This window comes from Geospiza fortis, unplaced genomic scaffold, assembly GCF_000277835.1.
Source record: "Geospiza fortis unplaced genomic scaffold, GeoFor_1.0 scaffold16, whole genome shotgun sequence".
Taxonomy (NCBI): domain Eukaryota; kingdom Metazoa; phylum Chordata; class Aves; order Passeriformes; family Thraupidae; genus Geospiza; species Geospiza fortis.
Window position 1 is genome coordinate 6,379,957 of NW_005054302.1, and position 22,085 is coordinate 6,402,041.

Here is a 22,085-nt window from a genome sequence, read left to right on the forward strand (position 1 = left end):
GGGCAGGAGAGAGAAGAGAAGAGAAGAGAAGAGAAGCGAAGAGAAGAGAAGAGAAGAGAAGAGAAGAGAAGAGAAGAGAGAAATAGGAAAATAAAGAATAGAAGTAAAAGAAAGGGAAAAGATGAGTGTTGCTGCTGAACATGTTGTAGTATCAAACCAGAATTTCAGACACTGATGCACAAATCTGCCAGAGACCAAACTGGTGTGAATAATCTCCATTTTTCCAGCATTCACCATTAAAGACTATCAGTATTCTGACTGAACCCAGAGCTCAAGTAACAAGAACAGCATGATAACATCACATTATCTGTTCCTCACTGCACATGTGTTACTTGTGTAACACAGCCAGAAATCCTGCTGTTGCCATCACATTAAACCAGAGAAATGCATTTCTAGAAGGCTGTAAGGGAGAAAAGCCCCTCTCTTCCTCGTGTGCTTTGGCCTAAAGCAATACAAATAGTGGGTGCTGGATTTATGGAAACAGTGAAATCATTACTAGTTTTGTGATTCTCATGTAGAAGTCATAGCAACCAACTAGCACAAAAAATAATTCTTTTATCTCAGAGCAAAAGTGTTTTGGTGCACATAAGGTACTCTGCACAGAGGTTTGAGATATTGAGTTTAAATAAAAGTCATCATAATTACTTTGACTTCATTGAAACAACAGCAGGAAAATAATAAAATTTGCCACCTAGGAAGAAGAGAAATAAGTCTGTACGGGGAAATTATTTTCAGGTTTCTTTTAGGCCACATTCAGTGATAAAAAGCAAAAAGCCCCAAACTTAAATCTATTTTAAAAAATCACTTGAGAACAAGCTTTCAAATTAAATTATTTAAATTCCTTTCATAATGAAAGTCTCGTAAAATTAAAATGCATTCATCTCTTCCAGTTGTATTCCACAAAGATTTCCTCTTGACTGATGAAATAGACTTCTCCTTGAAGGACTGTCACATTAACATCCTCGTGCATTCTTTTTATGGGAACATGCTGCAGAAACAGTCAAACAGAAGCAGTTCTGTTGTCTGTGAAGATTTAAATAACATACACAGAGCTTTAATAAGGGCCTGCTGATGTGAGTCCATACCAAGACTAATCAATTTAAGAGAAGCAGTAAGTATTTAGAAATGAGGAAACCCATGATAGCTCAATCATTTGTGCTCTATTTTGCTTGGTGTATAAGCGTGTTCCTCATATAATCTCTGTGTTTTGGTCTGGAAATTTGCAGAGGTTGCTGTGCCAGCTTGCACAGTTATTCTCCACATCGCCCCACTGACAAGTCTGAGTTCATGCAGGTTTTCCTTTTCTACACCAAGATATCCCTCCCGCAGTGATGCATACTTCAGTAAATAATTTCAAATTATTATTATTATTATTATTATTATTATTCAGTGAATTTCTTTCTTTGCTTTCTCTTTTAAACTAATATAAAAGTGCAGACACTATACTTTTCTAGCTCTTACATTTTTCTTTCTGCATTGTTTTGCTGCAGACCACAATGACTAGAACAAAATGCTTTAATACAATTTAAGACTTTTTTTCTCATTTTGACTTTCATACAGAGGCAAAACCCCCTCACTTACACAATACATCCAGGAGGGGTAAGTCTTTTGAAAAGAATTAAATGCTCAGGTTAAAATTGTCAAAATTGTTTATATTAGAAGGAAAGTAAGATATTTCAGTTAGTTTTGTATATTAAAGCAGGATAAGGTATGTCTTCAGAGTAACTCATCAACATAAATTTAAAGTGAAGGACTCTTTGGAGATCCAGAAAAGACAGTTTCAAGTCTGTTAGGAACCAGTGATTCCCAGTTAATGTCACTCATGGACTTGAACATGGGCATATCCAAGGCATGTCTCTGCTGTTGAACCACCAACATAGATGCTTGCAAGTGGAAAAATTCATTCGTCAGCCAGCCCTAAATTCAAGGTGTTTCTGAAAGAGGCCACCAGTGCTGAGGAAAATTGTGGCCTTGTTTATACACAGCACTTGTTAATGTAATCATTTAAGAGGAGAATAACCCTGTTATTTAATCCCAGGTATCAGATTTTGGGCATTTAGGATACAGACACCTCATTGACAAGCTAAATAAGGAAAGGACAAAGGAAAGCAGCCCCCCACCTCCAGCATGAATCTTCTCCTGAAATTATAAATGGACCCTGGCAGATTGGGTCTCCCTCTGGAAGCAGCACACACTCCTGCCTCCTCACAGTCTGATAGCTCAGATGTTTATTTCAGCAGCATGGTTTCAGTGGCTAACTGATAAGTTAAAGCTGCCAGCTCAGCTGTCTGGATGCCAGCTTAGGACCCTGACTGGGGCACCTCGGTTCAGTGAGTAAATCTCAGCAGTAAGCAGACTGTGACATTAGTATCACTCATTCTTTGCCTCCATTATATCTTCCAGGTGAGAGAATTTTTTCTTCATTTTCTAGTGAAAGCTTTTTTTTTTTTATTTGGTACTCCTTGACATCTTCTTTGCCTTTTGTCTAGTTTTTCTCTTGTCTTAAACATCATTTTTGCCCTTTTTGAAGTGCCATGTTAGTTTTCTGCCTGGATATAAAGGCTAGATTTCAGCCATTTGATTAGTGGGCTATAATTTATGCTTGCATAGTGTTTTCAATCCTCAACTACCATAGGAATACTGATTAATGAATCTTTACAACTTGCCTGTGAGATAAGTCTAGCAAATCTTATTACTGAATTATTTCCTTTTCTTTTGCTTGCTTACAAAGGAGGGCAATATGTAAAGTGAGAGCCCACACAGCCTTTATTCTCAGTTTATTTAGGTTTTGTTATTTAACTTCATTATTAACACTCTTCTGCCTTCTGATTTTTTAAAGCTTATTTGAATTTTCATCTTTATTTTATATCTATTTATTTTCTAGTTGTCACATACAGAGGTGACTATTAGAGGTTTATTTTGATCAATTTAATATGCACCTGACTGACTCTGTGGTTGAAACCTACCTGTTATTATCCATAACCATTACAATATCGTTACTTGGCTAGAATTATTGTGTTTCAGAAATTGCTGGTATTCTGTCATTTTTATCAAAGGCACTTTTTCTTATTACATTTTAAAATGCCAGTTCTTTTATCCTGTTCAACTTTCATGTCACCTTTTGAGCTGCAAGTCTTTTATAAATTGAGTTTGAAGTATCTCCTTAGAAGTCTGTTATTAGTCATAGAGCAGAGTCATCTCCGCTTTTTTGTCTTTAAAGAGAACAATATCTCTTCACAGCAGTACTTGATAAACACTTCCTACGACAAATAAAACCATAGTGCAGCACCATGGACCTTTAATGATCTGCTTTGTTTTCTTTTGGATGAACCAGAAGGACAGAGCCCAATGCTGGCAGGTCAGACAAAGACACATGTAACACGTTAGGAATGTTGCATCGTGGAGTGTTTTCTTCATGTCATGCTTTTGTGGCTAAGGGAGCCAAGTCACACTTGCTCTCTATTTGCCAGAAATAACAGAAACAAACTTCACTGTTGATTCCTTTAAAAGACAAACTGTGATAAAAAGATGACTAAAGTTTTATTCATGTTTTTAAAAATAAACAGCCTGAAGAACATGTGGAACATGTCGGTCTGAAACCAGGCAAGTTTGTGTAAAACCCACATTGTTTTACTATTTATTTTCTTTATTGCACCCATGATCAAGAGAAAGTCCAATCCAAAGTCAGTCTGGAGTATAAGAGAAGAAAGACGAAGAAAGAGCAGAAAAAAATTATGCAAAAGTGAAGTGACTCATCACACACAGGTCAATGAGTGCCTCTGATTTCAGCAGAAATACTCATTTTATATCCTAGCCTGACAATTTATTGTCAAAGCTAAGGCTGCTAAGGCCATGAACTCCAAAGCTGTATATCTCCAATGTAGCTGATTTTCCTGCATGCTGTGTGCAGGGATCATAATTGTGCAGCTCTAGTCCTTACAATTTTGAGAGTTCAATTTAAAACCCATCTAATTTTTAGTTTACTTGTTTATTTTTTATTCAATATTTCTATTTATAATTGCAATATTTTTGTGATCAGGTTCTTTAACTTTATTAACAGAAAATCTTAGATGTGACTCTACAACCACTTTTTTTTTTGGCTGCAAATGTAGATTCTTAATTATGTAACTAATAATTTTTTAAGATGCTTACCTAGGTTTTTCAATTAGGATGAAGGACTTCTGTTTTAGTCTTCTTTAATTTGGATAGAAAGGACAGAAGGATTCCCATGTCTGCGCTGACTTCTCTTCCATATGGTATCTTTACATTCAAGGAGTTGGAAAGCTTGAATAAATGAAGGATTGTTTAAAAGAAAAAGAGGGAGAGAAGGATATAATTTGGTATTTTCCATAGTCTCTTGCCACATTTGCAACACAGGATTAGAATCGAACAAGATATCATGGTTTTAAAGATATCAGATTTTCTGGGAACAAAATACTTACAAGGCACATCACCTGTTAGCTAGCCAAATGTTTTTGGAGTGAGAATATGTCCGAGTATCTGTATGAATGTTCTGTTATTTGCCTTCTTAAATTCCTTGTTTATAGTTCTAGTATGGAATTTTTTTTAAAAAGAGAAAAACAGACAAACAAAAAAACAAATGAAAAATTCGCAGGCACTTGCTGCAAATGCAGACACTTTTGAGACAGGAATGATTGTAGACGCTGACAGAATAATTTCCACAGAAATCTGTGGAAATACAAGGTACCAAGATATTTTCCCAGAATGTCTTTTATGTTCATTGGAGGTTTTTCCTGAATGTCAGCTGGTCCCAGAAGAAGCTGCATTTGTGGCCAGTGAGCACATTAACTTCTTCCTTTAGGGACTCCCAGCTGCACTCTTCAGCACCACTTCCTGAGTGTTCCCAAGCCCTCTCACTATACATGCAGCTACACCAATCCTCCTCCTGTCCTGCCAAGACCAGTGCCTCATGACATTTTTGTATGAGCAACATCTTTTATAAATTTTATGAATACATCATTTGCAAATTGTTCAGATGCTACGCTGAGGGGCACAGAAGTGTCTTTAAGAGAATTTGCAGCTTTTACTGAAGCAAAACACCATCTGGAATAAACTATACGCTTGCCTACACAAGCCCACTTTGCTTGCTTCTGTCTCCTTGCAAAACTTTGGTATCTCTGTCACAGGCATTTTTATTCCACCTACTATCTGTGGGACTATCTTGCTTCCCTTTAACTGCCAGAAAGTTTGGCATCCGGTCTGAGCTGGCAGGCTGAGTTCCCCTTGAATTCAGAGAAGAGTAAGGGGCCCTCTGGTTGAGGATGACTTGGAAGAGAGTCCCTTTCTGGAAAGATCTGCCACTCTGGGTCACAGAAGTAGCCTGAGCATTTAGCTCAAACACTGTGCCTGCATTAATGGATCCCATACAACATTGCTTTCCAGAGCACTTTACAGTATAGAACACTGACTTTCCAGTGATAAATTGATGTGAAAATTACATTTACTTGTTATAGGAAATGGTGGCATAGGAAATCTCCACTCAGTTATATATGCTGCCATTTTTCATATGCTTTCATAACCACCATGGAGCAGCAGTTCCTTTGTATAGGGGAAGAAATGACAAATATCTTAAAAGTCTTCCTCAGAGCCCCTGGGTTTTCTGTCTCAGCAGACCATTTCTGCCAGGACACCTCAGGCTGAGTGGAGAGATGCAGCATACTCACCTTTTAGCACAGGCATGGCTCTTCTCAATAGGATTTGTGGATGCCAATCTTTGCTTTATATCTTCTTCATTCTTTCTCACTGAGGCAAAACACTCAGTTACAAAACACCACAGAGAGTTTTCTCTGGCTTCTCGTTTCCAGGTGGATTCAGACTGCACAAACCTCACCCCAATGTCACGCGTAGTTGAAGGCACTTGGAAACACAGAGAGGGCTATCAGCCATGTGAATCTCACTGGATTATATTTCCCAGCATTAAAATGTTAGATATTCATACCAAGGGCTAAAGAAAGAGCTAATTAGGAAATAATATCTTTTAAATATTCAAATTTACTGAATGAAAAAGTCAGTCTGCTGAAAGATCAAAGGGTTGCATTTATTTTATCACTCTTTATGTTAACTTTGTTTTTCTTATTAACTATATATGTGTTGCTATTTTCTTTTTATCCTGAAATTGTATTTCCTCTCTCCTTTGGAGAAAAATGTGTTTTGTTTCCCATCCTCTTCTTCCTGGGTGATCATTTGGAAAAGATACCAGATCACATACAGTGTTAGGGTGCACTGCATTCTCCTGCTCATTAAGCAATGAGAAGTAGTTCCCTTACACCTTAGAGAGTATTACAGTATAATCCAGGGGGCGCTATTCATACATACAATCAAGGAAGATTCATGTTGGCAGGACCCTTTTCCATTGCCCTGAAGGTAGTGAGAAAGAGATCCCGCACCCTACATCTACAGCAGCTTTGCACCCTTGGTCCATCAGAGGTGAGCTCACCCCTCAGCAGAGCCAAGTACCCCTGCCAGGGTGGTTGGGCTGGGGTCTGCCAAAAGAGCCAGCACCTCTGGAGGAGAGAGGATCTGTTGGAGCTTGGTCCTGAAACATCTCCTCGTCTGCATCTGCCAGAGCCCAGGACAGCCTCCTGGGATCCACCAGAGCAGCACCATGTCTCTGAAAGCAAGACTTTGCTCCTATAATGCTGCGCTCTCTGCAGTCTTCAGCCATGGGGATTTTCCCCTAATATCACTAGGAATTACTCCAAGATTTGGTGACAAGTGGAGGAATGTGAAAAAAGAAGAATTAAAAAATGCCCTAAATTTATGCATTGTGTTGTGCATTAAAGCATGCAATGACACTGAAGGGTTCCAAGGAATTTGACAACAAATAAGGATCAGTTGTGTAATAAAGGTGCAGTCATTCATACCCAGCCACTGGCAGATCTTGTCAAATTTGTTTGAAGTCAACAAAAATCTTCCAGAATATTATGACTTTGTTCAAATGCATGAATTTTAAGTTTTTTAAAGTATATTCCTTATAATTTTTCTATCCTGTATGTTTTGGCTGTTCTATCCATGAGCTGTAAGACATAAAAAAAACGGTCCTATACTTCAGAAAATATCTACCAATGAGAGAAAGAAAGAAAGAAAGAAGAGCATGTTGGCTTTCTCAACACAAATATTCTCATTACAATTTCTAGCTCAAGTTCTGCATATCTAAAAGATTTTGGCTCTCCTAACAACTAGAAGCAGAAAAAACTGCAAATCAAAATATATGCGCCAGAAAACTAACTTTTATTTTTGAAAAACACTTCTTCAAAAAATCATAATCAAATGAGAAATTTAAGAAAGCATTTCTGTGCATTACAGCTGCTGCCAAATAACTTCTCTTGCACGTGAGATATTTCTGTAAGTTTTCAATCTGAGGAGAAGCAGTAACCACAGCCATTTCAAAGCTGAGTTACAAAATAATCAATGTCCAAAAATATAGTAATAATTGTTTCATAATTTACCACAAGTTAATTTTCATATAACATAGTTTTAATGGGTTTAATCTTTAAATATTTAGCAATAGTGGGTTATTTAGCATAGGAGTTACTCATTGATTTATGTTACACATTTTCATTTTAGTTATAGTATAGTTCTATTTTTTCTTTAAATTAGGAAATACATTTCTACATTTAAATATTAATTATTTTCTTTAAAAAACAAAGTGTATTTAATGTAATTATTACACAATTTTAAAAACCTATTTACCTGAATTAATAAATACCCTTCATCCTGCTTTAAGATCAGTTTAAATTTCAGGCAGAAGTCATAAAGATTTAATATTTGTGCTATGTATTTAATTCTTAATGCCTCAAATTCTTTTTATGATTGTTAAACAAGTTCAGTAACCAGATTGGTGTGGAATACTTGAATTTAAAGTACAAAATTTCTGTTAATTTTGCAGCGACAGGCTGTACATTTAAACAGAAATATGATGAAGAGAAAAACCTCATACAGTTATTTGAAACACCAGTACCTCAGGCAAACTGCCTACTGCACACATTTATATCTTGCTGGATCAAAATAGGAGTTGAACTTGATGATCCTTCAAATTCAGTATATTCTATTATTCGATATGCACTTACAAGTCGTTTGTTTAAATGATAGGAGAACTTTTCATCAGTTCAGAAATGTTATTGGAGACTACTAGTCTACCCAGGTTAAACAATCATGCTGAAGAATCTCACTCGCTAATATTTCCCCTCAGGTTTTTACATTCAATTTAAGATACAATGTATCTTCAAAAACAGAGATCTAATCTTAATCTACAGATACAGAAGAGTAGAAGTCCCTGGCTATTCTCACCACTTCATTTCTATTATTGTGATGGTTTGTACCAAATAAATTTGGACTTTGTTAACATGAATATTTTTGGCCATAAGCCATGAATATTATAGGGCCATACTATTATAGGGCCATAAGCCTCAATGGCCCTATAAACAAGAAATCTCTGCTGTTATTGAAGTAGTATTTGCATGTAGTGAAAAGTCATAGGATAGCACATGAGAATTGGAGCTACTCAGCCCACAAGGGCAGCAGCCAGCTCTAATTACTGACTTGAACTACTGGCCTTATTTCCTCTACTCTGAGGGCTTCATATTACACAGAGTACAAATGTTTCTGAAACACATTTCAAAGATGAAATTAAGCCAGTGATACTTTTGGACTGAAAAAACACAAGGATGATCATTATAAATTCTCAGCAGAGACTAATCACTTTTCAGTGCTGTTTTTTTCCAGGTTTTCCCACTGTCTCACTTTCATCACTGAATCTTTATCTGTCTTCTCTTTCAAAATTCATATTACCTATCTCCCAGGTTTTAATTTGCAGAATCACCCAGACTCCAAGCATTATTTTAATATTGAACATTTTTTAATTTTTAAAAGAAGCAAGAGGATACAGACCTAGAACTAGGTTAATAGAGTTCTGGTTTGATTAAATTTACCCTACTGTATTTCACATGAAGTCCTAAAGTCATAAGATAAAAAAAGAAATTCTACTAAAGCTAATTCTATAAAATTATTTAGTGTCTGGATTTATCAGTGTTAATCTTGATGCACTTGATAGATGCCCTGACTGACCTTAGCTAAGTTTCACAAGCAGCTGGAAGAATATATCACAAAAAATACCAGACTGGTATAAACCACAAAGCTTGTTCATGTTCTGTCAGAAAAACAAAGGAAAAACAAAGGAATTCTGAGGTTTAATTAAACGCACAGAGTATCTCCACAGATACACCACAAGCTGCAGAGGGAGGCTGCACATGATTTCTGGTTAAAAGCCAATTCGTATGGTCTTTTTGCAGCAGAAATATTCCTTTCAGAAATAAAGAAATAAATGCTCTGAAATTGCCACGAGAAGAATCTGTACATTACAGAGTTGATGCACTGTTACAATTTCTGGCCACAAGTGATGGCACTGTAAGAAAGGTCTGCTGGGGGATGAAGCCTCAGAGGTGACCCCTTTCAATCCTGCTTTTCTTGTGGAAATGTGGTGACCTGGAGGGAGAGCAGAACAGCTGTAAGTAGTGCTCTGCCTGCTGTGCTACACAGAGAAATGCTGGATGTGCTGGGTTGCTACCCAGAGAAATGCATTGTTTCAATTTATACAGCTAAAAATAATAATTGACACATTTATTTGTACATTCTTACCTTCTTGTGTTTTTCAAGCAAATCAAGACATTATGTCAGAATGCTTATGAAAAGCCTGTACACTGCTAGATTTCTACTGGTGTAGCTCAGATATTTAAAGCATGTAAAGGGCAATCTTTACAGAAATAATTCATAAAGAGATAATGGGCTGGAATATTTTTGCCTGGTTTCTAAGGAAATGAAGATTTTACAGTCCCTCTTCCCATTAGTTCCCCCACAGTCCCTATAACTTCTGGAGCTGTCAGGCAACTTCAACCACATTTGACAGGAACAGATGTCTCACATTTAAGAACATAAGAAGTCCCTCTCAACTCACTGCAGTAGCACATCTACCCATCCCATAGTCCACTATTGCAGGAATTTTAGAGGGCTCATTCCTGCCTGTACCTTCCAGCAATTAAATAATTTCTAACATATTTTGATGAAACCAGCAGGAGGGCAGAAGAGAGACCTCAAAATTAATGCCCTCTCTGAAATCCTCCTTGCAATTAAGTTTGATTAGACCTTCCTGGCAGCAGCCAGCTAATCAATAGATGGGTATCATGAGCCAACTACTGAGTGTGCATTTTGTAAATGGTGCCTCTGTCAAGCTGGCAGGACAGGGAAGGACAGCTTAAGGGAGGATGACTGCTGGACAGGAGCCAGGAGTAAGTATAACAGAGCTGGTGTACCTTGCCATGTTTGTTTGCTCATGCTTTCAGTGTTACTCTTCTAAAACATTTATGGTGCTGACTGTTTGGCTTTATAAATAGGCAATTGCAGTGCTTTCAGAAACCAAACTAGTTTGCAGTAGGTCATCTCATCCCCTCAACATTAAAAGCAGAAGACAACCTAGCCAAAGCACAGTGAAATATATCTTCTAACCCATTTGTCTGAACACTTACTCTCACCAAGCACCAGGAAAATGAAACCAAAGAAGGATTAAAAACAGCAAGTGTATACAACTTAACTGTGAGTTGACTAAGAGAAAGGGTAGATGAGAACAGTCTTGAAACTTGGGCAACCGAAAAAAATACTTGATATGAAGAAAGAAGGTAGAAATCTAGTGAAGGCAAATTATATGGGTAGAAAGCCATTTTGGGGGTTATAATCTTTGCTTCCTTGTGGAAAGGAAGAAACACCAAGGCTTCAGATGGATAATTAAAACAGCACAAAACATGGAAACCTAGACATTAGAGAACACTTTCAGAAAGGTAAGGAGATGCTGTGAGTGTATGTGTTTCTATTTTCAACAGAGTTTTATCCACATTAATTTGCTTTTTTTTTTTCCAGATACAGTTTAGAGAAATCTTGTATTCATATAGAATTTGGGAAGTCACCAAAGTTTCAAAAGGTCATCCTCTTTGACTTAAATCCAAGTCAAGAGGAGGAGGGATTTTTCGTCTGAATTGGAAAAAATCAGTCCTCATCTGGTATCCCATGTCATCTGCCATGACAGCTGGTGAGAGTATACGCAGTAAGGGGTACACAATGACAGATATACCACATCTGAGTGTGAGTCAAACCTGTTTCACAGACAGGCATCCATAACCAATCTCACTTCCCACCTGCCCCACACCACCCTCTCTGCGTAGTCAGATGCTGCTGTGCCTCCTCAGTTTTCCTTTTCTTTCCTTTCCTGTCCTCTGTGAGACAACAGAGATCCAGGAAAGGGGAGTGGGTAGAGCTACACTGGCCACAGATTCACCACAGTTCATGCTGATGCCTGTGGTAGCTCAAACCTCAGACAGAAATAGCTCAAATATTTCAGCTAGGAGCAGTGCTTCTCCTTGTTTTCCAACTGTTTAAAAATATTGGTGGTATACATGTGACTGCATCTGGGTATGATCACTATTCTCAGAAAATTATTAATTAAACACCAATTATTTATGTAAATAAGAGACTACAGGATTTGCAATTTGTTGTACTTGCTGCTTAAAAATGTCACCCAAAATTCAACACTTGAATTCCCTCCCCAAGGATACAGCTAAGTTCCCTGGGGTTTTTGATGAGCACACAGTTTAATTGATTTGGAGAATACTTTCCTATTCCCTGCCAAGATCTTTTTTTTCCCCTTAAATGCAGCGCACCAATTGCTGGGTCAAGGCAAGAATCACATTGACCAGCTCTGTGAATCTATATTACATTAAGCCAATACAGTAATTTTTATATACAGCAACCTTCAGAGCTGCTCAGAAGTGAGCACTGGCCAGGTGGGAGTGATGCAGCATTACTGTGGCATTTCTCACCATTACTGTGTGAAGCAGTACTGTGTTCTTAACAGACAAAGCCCCTTCTTTTTTTAATAGTTGCAGTTTGGCGGCTGATTATGAATTTAGAGGTCATGAGGATCATTGATTTAAGTGATTAATCCATATGGATCTCAGTTATGAGAGGTGATGGATGGAGGCATTGAAAGCACTGTCTTCCTGCTCCTAATGCCACTGTTTCTTTTTTTGCACCACCACAACAGCAGAGATTTTTGGCCCAAGGTGCAAAACTGACCTGAGAAACTGGGTACTGCCTGTGGGTTATTTACTGGGCGGAGAAAATCTCCCTCCACATGGATGGAATTATATCGCCCCCAAACCACTCCAGTAACATCAGAATTGAATCCCAGCCTTAGGCTCTGAAAGAGACTTCCGAGAGGCTTTTAGGAGAATTAGCATTTGTAAGTAAAATGAGGGGTTATGTTTTTATTATAGGCCTTTTACTATGTCTCTGGGGCTGTGGAAAATTCTGCTTGTACTGCAGTGGAAATACATATGAAGAAATATAATTGTATTTTGACATGTTACAGGCAGTTAGATATGTTGATAGTTGGGTAGTTATGCATCATCTGTAAATAAATATCTTCCATCCATCAAGCAAGCGTACAAGCGAAGTGTCACTGGAAAAATACACATTGCATTAATGCAATCTCTGATGAAATGTTTTTCCATCTGTCACAAAATTTGCCATAACAAATGGGAACTCTGTGCAAGCTTTATTTTAATGTATGATTTAGCACCAGGCCTTTCACATCGTAAATAGTTAGTAAAAACAGTATTTCAATGAATTTTTATTGACCATCTATTTCAATGTGTAAGGTTTGATAATATCTCTTTCCTGTTTCAGAAAGACTGGGGCAGCATTCTATCTAGCTGGCATGACACCAAGAAAACTTCCTCTTTGTGCTCTTCAACAGCAGATATGTTCTCAGCAGAGGTTCAGGCATCACACTATAAGTTACCACATTATTAGGTATAAGGAAGAAGACTTTTGCAATGATGGTGGTGAAACACTGGAACAGGCTGCCCAGAGACGTGGTGGGTGCCCCATCCCTGGAAACATTCAAAGTGAGGTTGTTCAGGTGTCTAAGCAACTTGATTGAGCTGAAGGGGTCCCTGAGCATTGCAGGGGGGTAGACTAGATGACCTTTAAAGGTCCTTTCCCACACAAACTATTCTATGATTCTACAAATTCTCCTGGAAGACGACAAAGTAATGTGTGGGACAAAGAAGCTTCTTTCTTTAGTCAGTCTGGGTGGAGCAGTTAAAATGGGAAGGTAGACTGTGATTGTGTGTACAATGTCCAGTTCCCTCTCATCACTGGGCTGAATGGTGGATGCCCTGCCCCTGCCTCTATCCCAGTGTCTTCATGTGCTTCATTGCTAAATGAGCTGCCACATGAAGAAGATTGCAAGTGCTTCCTGGGTTTAGCTCAAAAAAAGGCAAAGGAGTTTGGGCATATTTCTTCTTGTTTGTCTGACTTCTCTGCATTGCAAGACAGCATCAAGTATCTACGGCTGCACTAAAGCACCAGCACATCTTTCACCAAGGTTGCACCAGGAATGGACTTAATATTTCACCTTTTGGATGATGTGAAGGAAAGAGATCAATTTACAGGAAGATTTCAGTATTTGTGATTAGACTATGACCTGGGCAGTGACAGTATGGCTGACAGTGAGAATCCTAGAACTTCAAAACCTCTAGAGCTAAAAATTCTGAAAGAATACTTAAAGATCAACAACTGTGGGCAAACAGCACTACAGTAGTGGCACCAGAGTTCAGTTTAATCAGGAACATTAAACATTCATGCTGTAAAACTCTGGCTCATTGTGTTAGAATGTCTTCTACATGCACAGACTGTAACAAAAGGCCGGTGGGTTGGCTGTAATGTAATCCCTACAGAAGCAAAGAAAATTAAAAATTAGGATTAGAGTGTTATTCAATGATAGAGAGTTGCACTTGAATCTCTTTGGGAGTTCAAGCTAGAGAACTGCATTCAGTTTTCCACAGAGTTCCAGATAATGAGACAGTGGGAAAAAATACTGTGTTTTATGTTTTGTCTACCTTCTTATTTATGTACACCTAAATATTTTAAGCAAAAAGCTTTTTTTGGTATTTAAATATAGTGCTTCTTTGCTAATATCTGCTGAATTTATTCTTTGAGTTTGCATAATAAGTTTCTGGCTCTATGAGGGAGGCTATAAATTCAGTATACTCTTTTTTATTTTTAATGCCTTTTCACCTCTGTAATAAGTACACTTGTTGAGAAATCTGGAAGCTCTAAAGATAAGAGTAGGTTATATATATTTTAGTAGTTTAAGGAATGTGCCTGTTCTAGACTCTGGAAAAACTTGTGAAGAAACTCATAGATTCATGCAAGGAACCTGCTGAAGGATAAAAATTGTTGACTCATTTCCCTGGTGAATTCTGAACTGAAGAATACAGAGTGAAGAGCTGAGAGGGGAAAAACACCAATTCATATCTACAGGGTAGTTACACTTTTTTTCAGTAGGATGCCTTAGTTCTACTAGAGCCAATCAATGATAAATGTGTGAAATTCCTATAAAACCAGTATTAGTTAATTTACAGACAGAAACTGATACCCTAAAATATGACAGGTGAGATCTTTAAGCCTCATTTTCTTTTTTCTTTGCTTGTGTTTGCTGGAGATCCTATTACTGCAAAATCATTATTTTTCTGGTTTTCCTCCTTCTGGGTGATATGCTTTGAAATTTGTTACTGGGTTGTAACTCTTCAAGAATTTTTCCATACACTCTTCCCTAGTCATTGGGTCTGATGTAGCTGTCCCTACATACTTTTATTTCATCCAAGTGCTTCATTTCATTGAGGCCCCATCCAGGAGATATTTTGAGGAAAGACAACGCAGCTGTTGGTGTTCTTGTGCAGAGTGCACTGCAGCCCCAGTCTCACACTGGGCTGTGCCATGGCTCCCCCCTATTGCATATCCTAAAAGGCATTTTCAAATTAGCCAAGATTCTGGGGCAGGCCTTGTGAATAGCCAGTCCTCTCCTGATCTGCTCTGGGTACACAGTCATAGAACACAGCCAGATCTGGGAGCTGAGCATCCTTAAAAATCTTAGCTTAAAAAGCTTAGAGGTCTTCTAGAAGTGTGGCCAGAATGGATTTTGTTTGGGACCCTGGGACAAAAAGACACTGAGCTATGTGCCCTGCATACATCTTTGCCATTGCTGTTGCCATTGCAATGGCTCAAAGCTTCAGTACTCAGTTCATAGATTTTTTTTTCTGGGTCTTTTAAGATATGAAAACAACTGAGTGAACAAGCGAACACCTTCTGAAGAGAAAAACCAGCTGGCATGTTAAATAAAATATTTCTGTTAATACAGCCCTGGTGACATTTGCACAATGCACGGAGTGCCACCTGACGCTGATGACTCGTATTCCTACACTCTTGGAGTCTTAGAGAAGTGGTTATTTACTGCATTAGGCTGATGTTTTTTATTACCTTAAAGCCAGTGCTTTCTATTTGCCCTTAAGAAATGTCATTGCGTTGATTTTTACGTATTCTCCAGTTTATATTATTTGGATTTTGACTCCACTCTTCAAAAGCTTCCACCATTTCAGATTGGTATCATACAGACATTAATGCAAATCACTGAATAAGTAATTCCTTGAAGTATTGAGTGGGAGTAATCCTAGGACAGATTCTTCCTGAACAAACCAAGACTACCCAGGAAAATAAGCCATTGATAACAGTGCATTGAACTAGACGCCAATAAGTAGCATCACAGATGGAGGAAGGATGAGAGGAATGATTCAACAAAAGACAATAGCTGGAGCAGCACCAGGCTATGAAAGGTTTTAATGATAAATAGATTTTATTTAACAGTGGGAAGTATATGTGGAAAGGGACACAACACATTGGGCTTCGGGGTTATTTTTCAGCAGTGGCATGTGGAGAAAATTATTTTCAGCAACAAAGTGAATCAAGTTCAGAATGAGAAAAGAACTTGCAGTGGTCAAGTCAAGAGGGTAAAATAGAGTTGCATGAGAAGCTGAAGTGTTTAGAAAGAAAAAGTCTAGGTACTCGAGATATTGGACAAGAAAAACCTATTTATTAAAGTAATACCTAGGAGGAAGCAACCAGCTCTCCACATGTACTTTGCTTATAATCTCTTTAATAAAGATACTCAACCTAATTCCAGATGGGTGTTTAGTCATCACAGTATCATGCAGAGATAGTCGCTTGCATGGTACATTTAGCTGTGGATATTTTTTGCCACCTATCTGTAGAGTTGTTTAGCTGCCTGAATATATTTAACTACCTACGTGAGTTACCTCTGCATGATTTTTCATTATGCAGGATAGATTTGTGCCAAACAACGCAACAATTGCATAAGAATTGCATGCTTTGAAATGCAGACAAACACAATATTTCAGAATTCTTGCTGAAGTTGCTGAAGTAAAAGCAGCAAAAAAAGAGTATTAAATTTTCAGTATTAGTTTAAGAGGAAATGTAACTCCATTCTTTTCATATGTTTGTTAACAGTAAAATCATCTCTCACACAATTAAAATTTTGCAGTGATTTTTACCTAGACTGTACCCTCAGAGAGTCAATACACTCATACTGTCCCTGTCCACTTCTGGCAGAATAATTGCTAATCCCTGCTTTCAAAAGGAGGAAGAAAATTTACTTTTTTAACAGGTAAAATTTATTAAAACCTTTGCAATGATGTAAAACCAAAATCTATATCTTCCAGTTTAATCTGGCAGGAGAATGAAGGGCAACAAGAAAGTTTTTTACAGGTACATCAGCAGCAAAAGATGAAGACAAGGGAGACTGTGGGTCTGTTGCTGAGTGAGAATGGGGGCCTGGTGGCATAGGACACAAAAAAGGCTTACATACTCAATGCCCACTTCACCTCTGTCTTCACTGGTAAAACTGGCCATCAATAATTCAAGACCCCTGAGGCCAGAAGGGAAATCTGTAGCAAGGATTACTCCTTCTCAGTGAAGAAGGATCAGGTTAGGGAACATTCAAACAAACTCAAAATATACAAGTCAATGGGACTTAATGGGATACACCCAGCAGTGCGGACGTGTTGACGCTGCTGCACTATGTCATTGCAAGGGCACTCTGGATTATCTTTGAAAGGACTCAGTGATCCTGGGAGGTTCTTGAGTCCCAACCCCCCCTGCCATGGGCAGGGACACCTCCCACTAGGCTAGGCTGTTCAAGGCCTTGTCCAGCCTGGCCTTGAACACTCCCAGGATTGGGGCATCCACAACCTTCCTGGGCAACCTGTTCCAGTGCCTCACCACTCTTACAGTAAAGAATTTCTTTCTAGTATCTAAACTAAATTTCCCCTCTTTCACTACCCAGTACTCCTTGTCCTGTCACTACAGTTCCTGACAAAGAGTCCCTGTCTAGCTTTCCTGTAGATGCCTTTCAGTTACTGAAATGTTGCTACAAGGTCTATCCAGAGCCTTCTCTTCTCCAGGCTGAACAGGCCCCACTTTCTCAGCCTGTCTGCATAGGAGAGGTTCTCCAATCTGTTTATCAACTTTGTGGCTTACTCTGGACCTGCTCCAACAGTTCCAGGTTCTTATGTTGCTGGCCACAGAGCTGGATGCAGCACTCCAGGTGGGGTCTCGCAAGAGCAGCACAGAACAAGATCACCTCCTTTGACTGGCCATGCTGTTTTTGGTGCAGCCCAGGATGACATTGGTCTTCTGGCCTGCAAGGACATATTGGTGGGTCCTGTTGAGTTTTTCATAAGCCCCCAACCCCAATTCTTACTCTGCAGGATTACTCACAATCCATTCTCTGCCCAGCCTGTAGGTATGTTGGAGTTTGTTACAACCCAGGTACAGGACATAATTTGTTGAACTTCATGAGGTTTGTACAGGCGCACCTCTCAAGCCTGTCCAGGTCCCTCTGGATGGCTTCCTTCCCTCCAGCATAGGAATTTTCCCTCCAGCATGTCAACTGCATCACACAGACTTGTGTCGTTGAAAAATTTGCTGAGGATGCATTTGGTTCCTTGTCCATGTCACCAACAAAGATGTAATGCTGAACAGTATCCACCTCAGTAGGTATCAACCCCTGAGGGACACCACACATCACTGGTCATGTGGACAATGAGGTCTTGACCACAACTCTTTTCACAGAATAGAACCATAGGCAATTATTCTTAATTTCTCCAGTTCCAGAAAAAAATCCTCAGCATTCTATTTATCAATAATTCATTGTACATGATTAGTGGGTTATCTCACACTGCCATCTTTAATATCTCACTGCTGCTAGTACCAGAAAGGCTGTACAAAATGCAGCAACTACTACTGTGGATAGGCTGCAAATGATGTCAAACTTCTGCAGCTCCCAAATACATGAAGTGTATTTAGTTGTCTAAGAAGACATAGATGTAAAGTCACTCTTGATTGCTGTGGGTTAAATATAATGCAATTTCACTGAAGCCTTTCATTTATGATGCCGTAACACAACATGAGCTATGACCTCTAAACTAGTAAAATTAAATTGTTCATCTGAAAAAATGTTGCCAAGCATTGCATGGAAAACATTGCAAAATCAATACTCTTGGTAACATTACTGCCACTTAACAAATCATACTCGGACCTCATACAAAACATCTCTAAATAGGGTAACATATAACTTTTATGGCAGAAAATGTGTAATACAGAGCAATTGCAAAAACAGAACAGTTACTGGTAAGTTTAAATGTGTATATAATTCCATCATTACCATTTTTTCTTTTAAATATTTCAATATTGTTTGGGCTCAAAGATCTGAAATTTCAATGTCTTGATTCAATATTTTTAATTTATTTTAAAGCACTGAATCAAGTACTATTTCTTTAGCTTTTATCTATTACTTTTGCTGCATACAAATGCATCACAAATGTAATGAAAATTATTGCGCAACCAGGTAGTGGTATAGCATGGCACAGCCAAAAAACATATAAATATGTAAGCCTAGGGAGTGAGGCTGATCTCTGGATGCATAGATCAATAGGAGACATAATATCAGCAATAAACAGATGTAAGGTATAGGGAACAAGCTTAACTTTTTCAGTCTTGCTGTCATAGTGACTAAACTGAAATCTGCATGCCGGCTTTATTGCAGTGCTGGATGTCCCCTCTTGTGTGTATGTAGCGTATGCTAACTGTACTTAGTGGTGTTTAAAATGGTCCAGATTGTGGCAGAACAGAGAACTGGGCAACATAGCTTGGAAACAGCAAGTGGGTCACTGCATATTTCCAGCTCCTGCTCTAGAGAATTTCCATTCGCCTGGCTGGCTGCCCTGCTGCCGCCTGCCCAGGAGCAAAAGAGACAGGAGGGCATTGCAAAAGGTGGAGAGAACTTCAACCCCTGCTCCCATGAGCCTACTCCTTAGGCAAAAAGAGGAGCGAAAGAGAAAGCATCTAGCAAAACAACTTAACTCTTTCCTAGCTGCACTGAGTAAAGGAGGATGGGGAGCACGGAGAAGGAAGCAGGAGGAGCAGCCAGGACTTCAGCTGGTGCTGAAGGACTGGGTGAAGGGAGCAGACTGGTGGGGACATGGGGAAAGATACAGTTGTGTGATGGCAAGCTATCTAAATGCAGTAATTGCGATCGTCCTTATGGACATTTTTCAGGCTACCTTAAACCCTGAGTTATCTACTTTAAACATACACCCAGTCTTTCTACCCTGCTCCTCCCTCCTCCTGTCTTCTCCCTTAATCACTAAATAGATATTCCCATTAGGAGCTGTGGAAAGCAGGTTGTTGTCAAGGTAGCTGAATATCTTTGCCTCCCTGTGTGGAATTTTAAGTTTTATATTCAGTTTCTTCTACTTTTCCTCTGGCTCCTGTGCAATGTTCCACTTAATCTGATTTTCTGTTTTAGCAATTTTTATTACTGTTATATTTTACATCAGGGCTCTTATTTATGACTCAGTCATCATAGTCATGGTTAAATACTGGTAGTCCTCACCATATTTATGCAAGAAGGGAATCAGGAACTTACTATTCAGGAATCCCAATAAAAATATGATGCATTGAATTATGCCCTGATTAGTTAAAATTATATGCCTGTCAACAAGCAGAAAGTCTGTCTCAGCACTAAGAATACAGAGGACTATTGTGTTCTGGTAAATGAGGCAGATTGATGAAAAGTCTTTCAGACGGATGAGAGAAATCTCCAAATTCATACTTCAACTACTGCTCCTAATGGATCCCCCAAATACTTGGGTCTCTGGAAAATACTGGATGTTCTTTTATTTCTGTTGCTGCAGAGTATGAGAATTTCTATTATTTTTAATATCATGGAAGCAAAGTTAGATTGACAGACTATATTCACAGAGCCACAGAATCTTAGAAATGTTAAGGCTAGAAAAGATCATGAAGTCCAGCCATCAACCCAGCACCACCATGTTCAGCATTAAACCATGTCTTCAGAGACTTGGTTTTTTAACATTTTTTTAACATTTTCAGGGCTGATGACTCTACGACTTCCCTGGGGAGCCACTTCTAAAGCTTTGAAACCCTTTCAGTGAAAAAGGTTTTCCGAATATCCAATTTAAACCTCTCCTGGCACAACTTGAGGCCATTACCTCTCGTCCCATCACTTGTTACCTGGGAGATGAGACCAACCCCCTCCTGGCTACACCCTCCTTTCAGATGATTAAATAGAGAAATAAGGCTCCCCCTGAGCCTCCTTTTCTCCAGGCTGAACACCCCCAGCTCCCTCAGCTGCTCCTCACAGCACTTGTGCTCCAGACCCTTCCCCAGCTCCGTTGCCCTTCCCTGGACACGCTCCAGCCCCTCAATGTCTCTCTTGCACTGAGGGGCCCAGAACTGAGCACAGGATTGGAGCTGTGGCCTCAGCAGTGCTGGGTACAGGGGGACGGTCACTGCCCTGCTCCTGCTGGCCACAGCCTGGCTGATCCAGGCCAGGATGCCATCGGCCTTCTGGGCCACCTGGGCACACTCTGGATCATGTTCAGCTGCTGTTGACCAGCACCCCCAGGTCCTGTTCTGCCAGGCAGCTTCCCAGCCACTGCCCCTGGCCTGTAGTGATACATGGGGTTGTTGTGACCCCAGTGCAGGTCCTGGCACTTGGCCTTGTGGAACCTCATACAATTGCCCTCAGCCCATCTATCCAGCCTGTCCAGACTCCTCTGCAGAGCCTTCCTGCCCTTCAGCAGATCAACACTCCCACCCAACTTGGTGTGGTCTGCTAATTTGCTGAGGGTGCACTTGATTCTCTCATCCAGATAATTGATAAAGATATTAAACAGGGCTAGTCCAAATACTGAGGCCTGGGGAACACCTCTACTGACCACTAGCACTCTCTGGGCCCAGCTAATTTATTCCAAAAACTCAGAAGACTAACCAGATATTTGTTATCAGTTATCTGAAGCCTTGCACTGGTGGGCTACACTTAGGTTCTTTTTACTAACATTTCTCTATGTAACATACAGTATATATGAAATGAGATTCAATGAACCAGCTTTAGAATTTTTCTCCAGACATTCTGCATTGTTCCAAAATTGTTGGAATACACATTATGTATATGTTGAGTAAAGTTGTAGTGGAATACATAACTTGAATATTTAATAAAGTACATGTAAGTTGATGCTTAATTTAGTTTCTGCTTGTCACACAAAGTAAAAATGCATTTATTTTATTTAGAGTGATTCCCTGCTAACCAGCTAAGTCAGCTGAAATCGGTCATTTATTTTTAAAGTAAATACAGTGCTCCTTCTGTCCCTGTTTATTCTTTATTTATATATACAGACATAATTATGTGCATGTGTCTGGATGAAACTGTAACTGCACTTTCCTCTGATTGTGAGCTTTAAAATTCTGCCATCTATATTTTGTTTCTGTGATGTCACTTCAGGGACATTTTATGATTTCAGTAAACATTGCCTTGAGGTTCTTGAAAATATACGGCCTCTTTAAACCAAGATAGAACAGATGGAAACTTCATTGCTTAAACAAATGGCTACAATTTTCTTCAGGGCACAAAATAGTATCATGTACTTGACTGAGAACCTAGGAAGCTTCCAGAAGCTTTCTGTCTTTCTTTGTTGGCGAGTGATAGAATTCACAAACTTTGTTCAATAAATGTTTTACAAAAATCCCCTTGTGTCTTTCCATTTTCTTGTTTTCCTTTTTATTTTTTTTCAGCATTG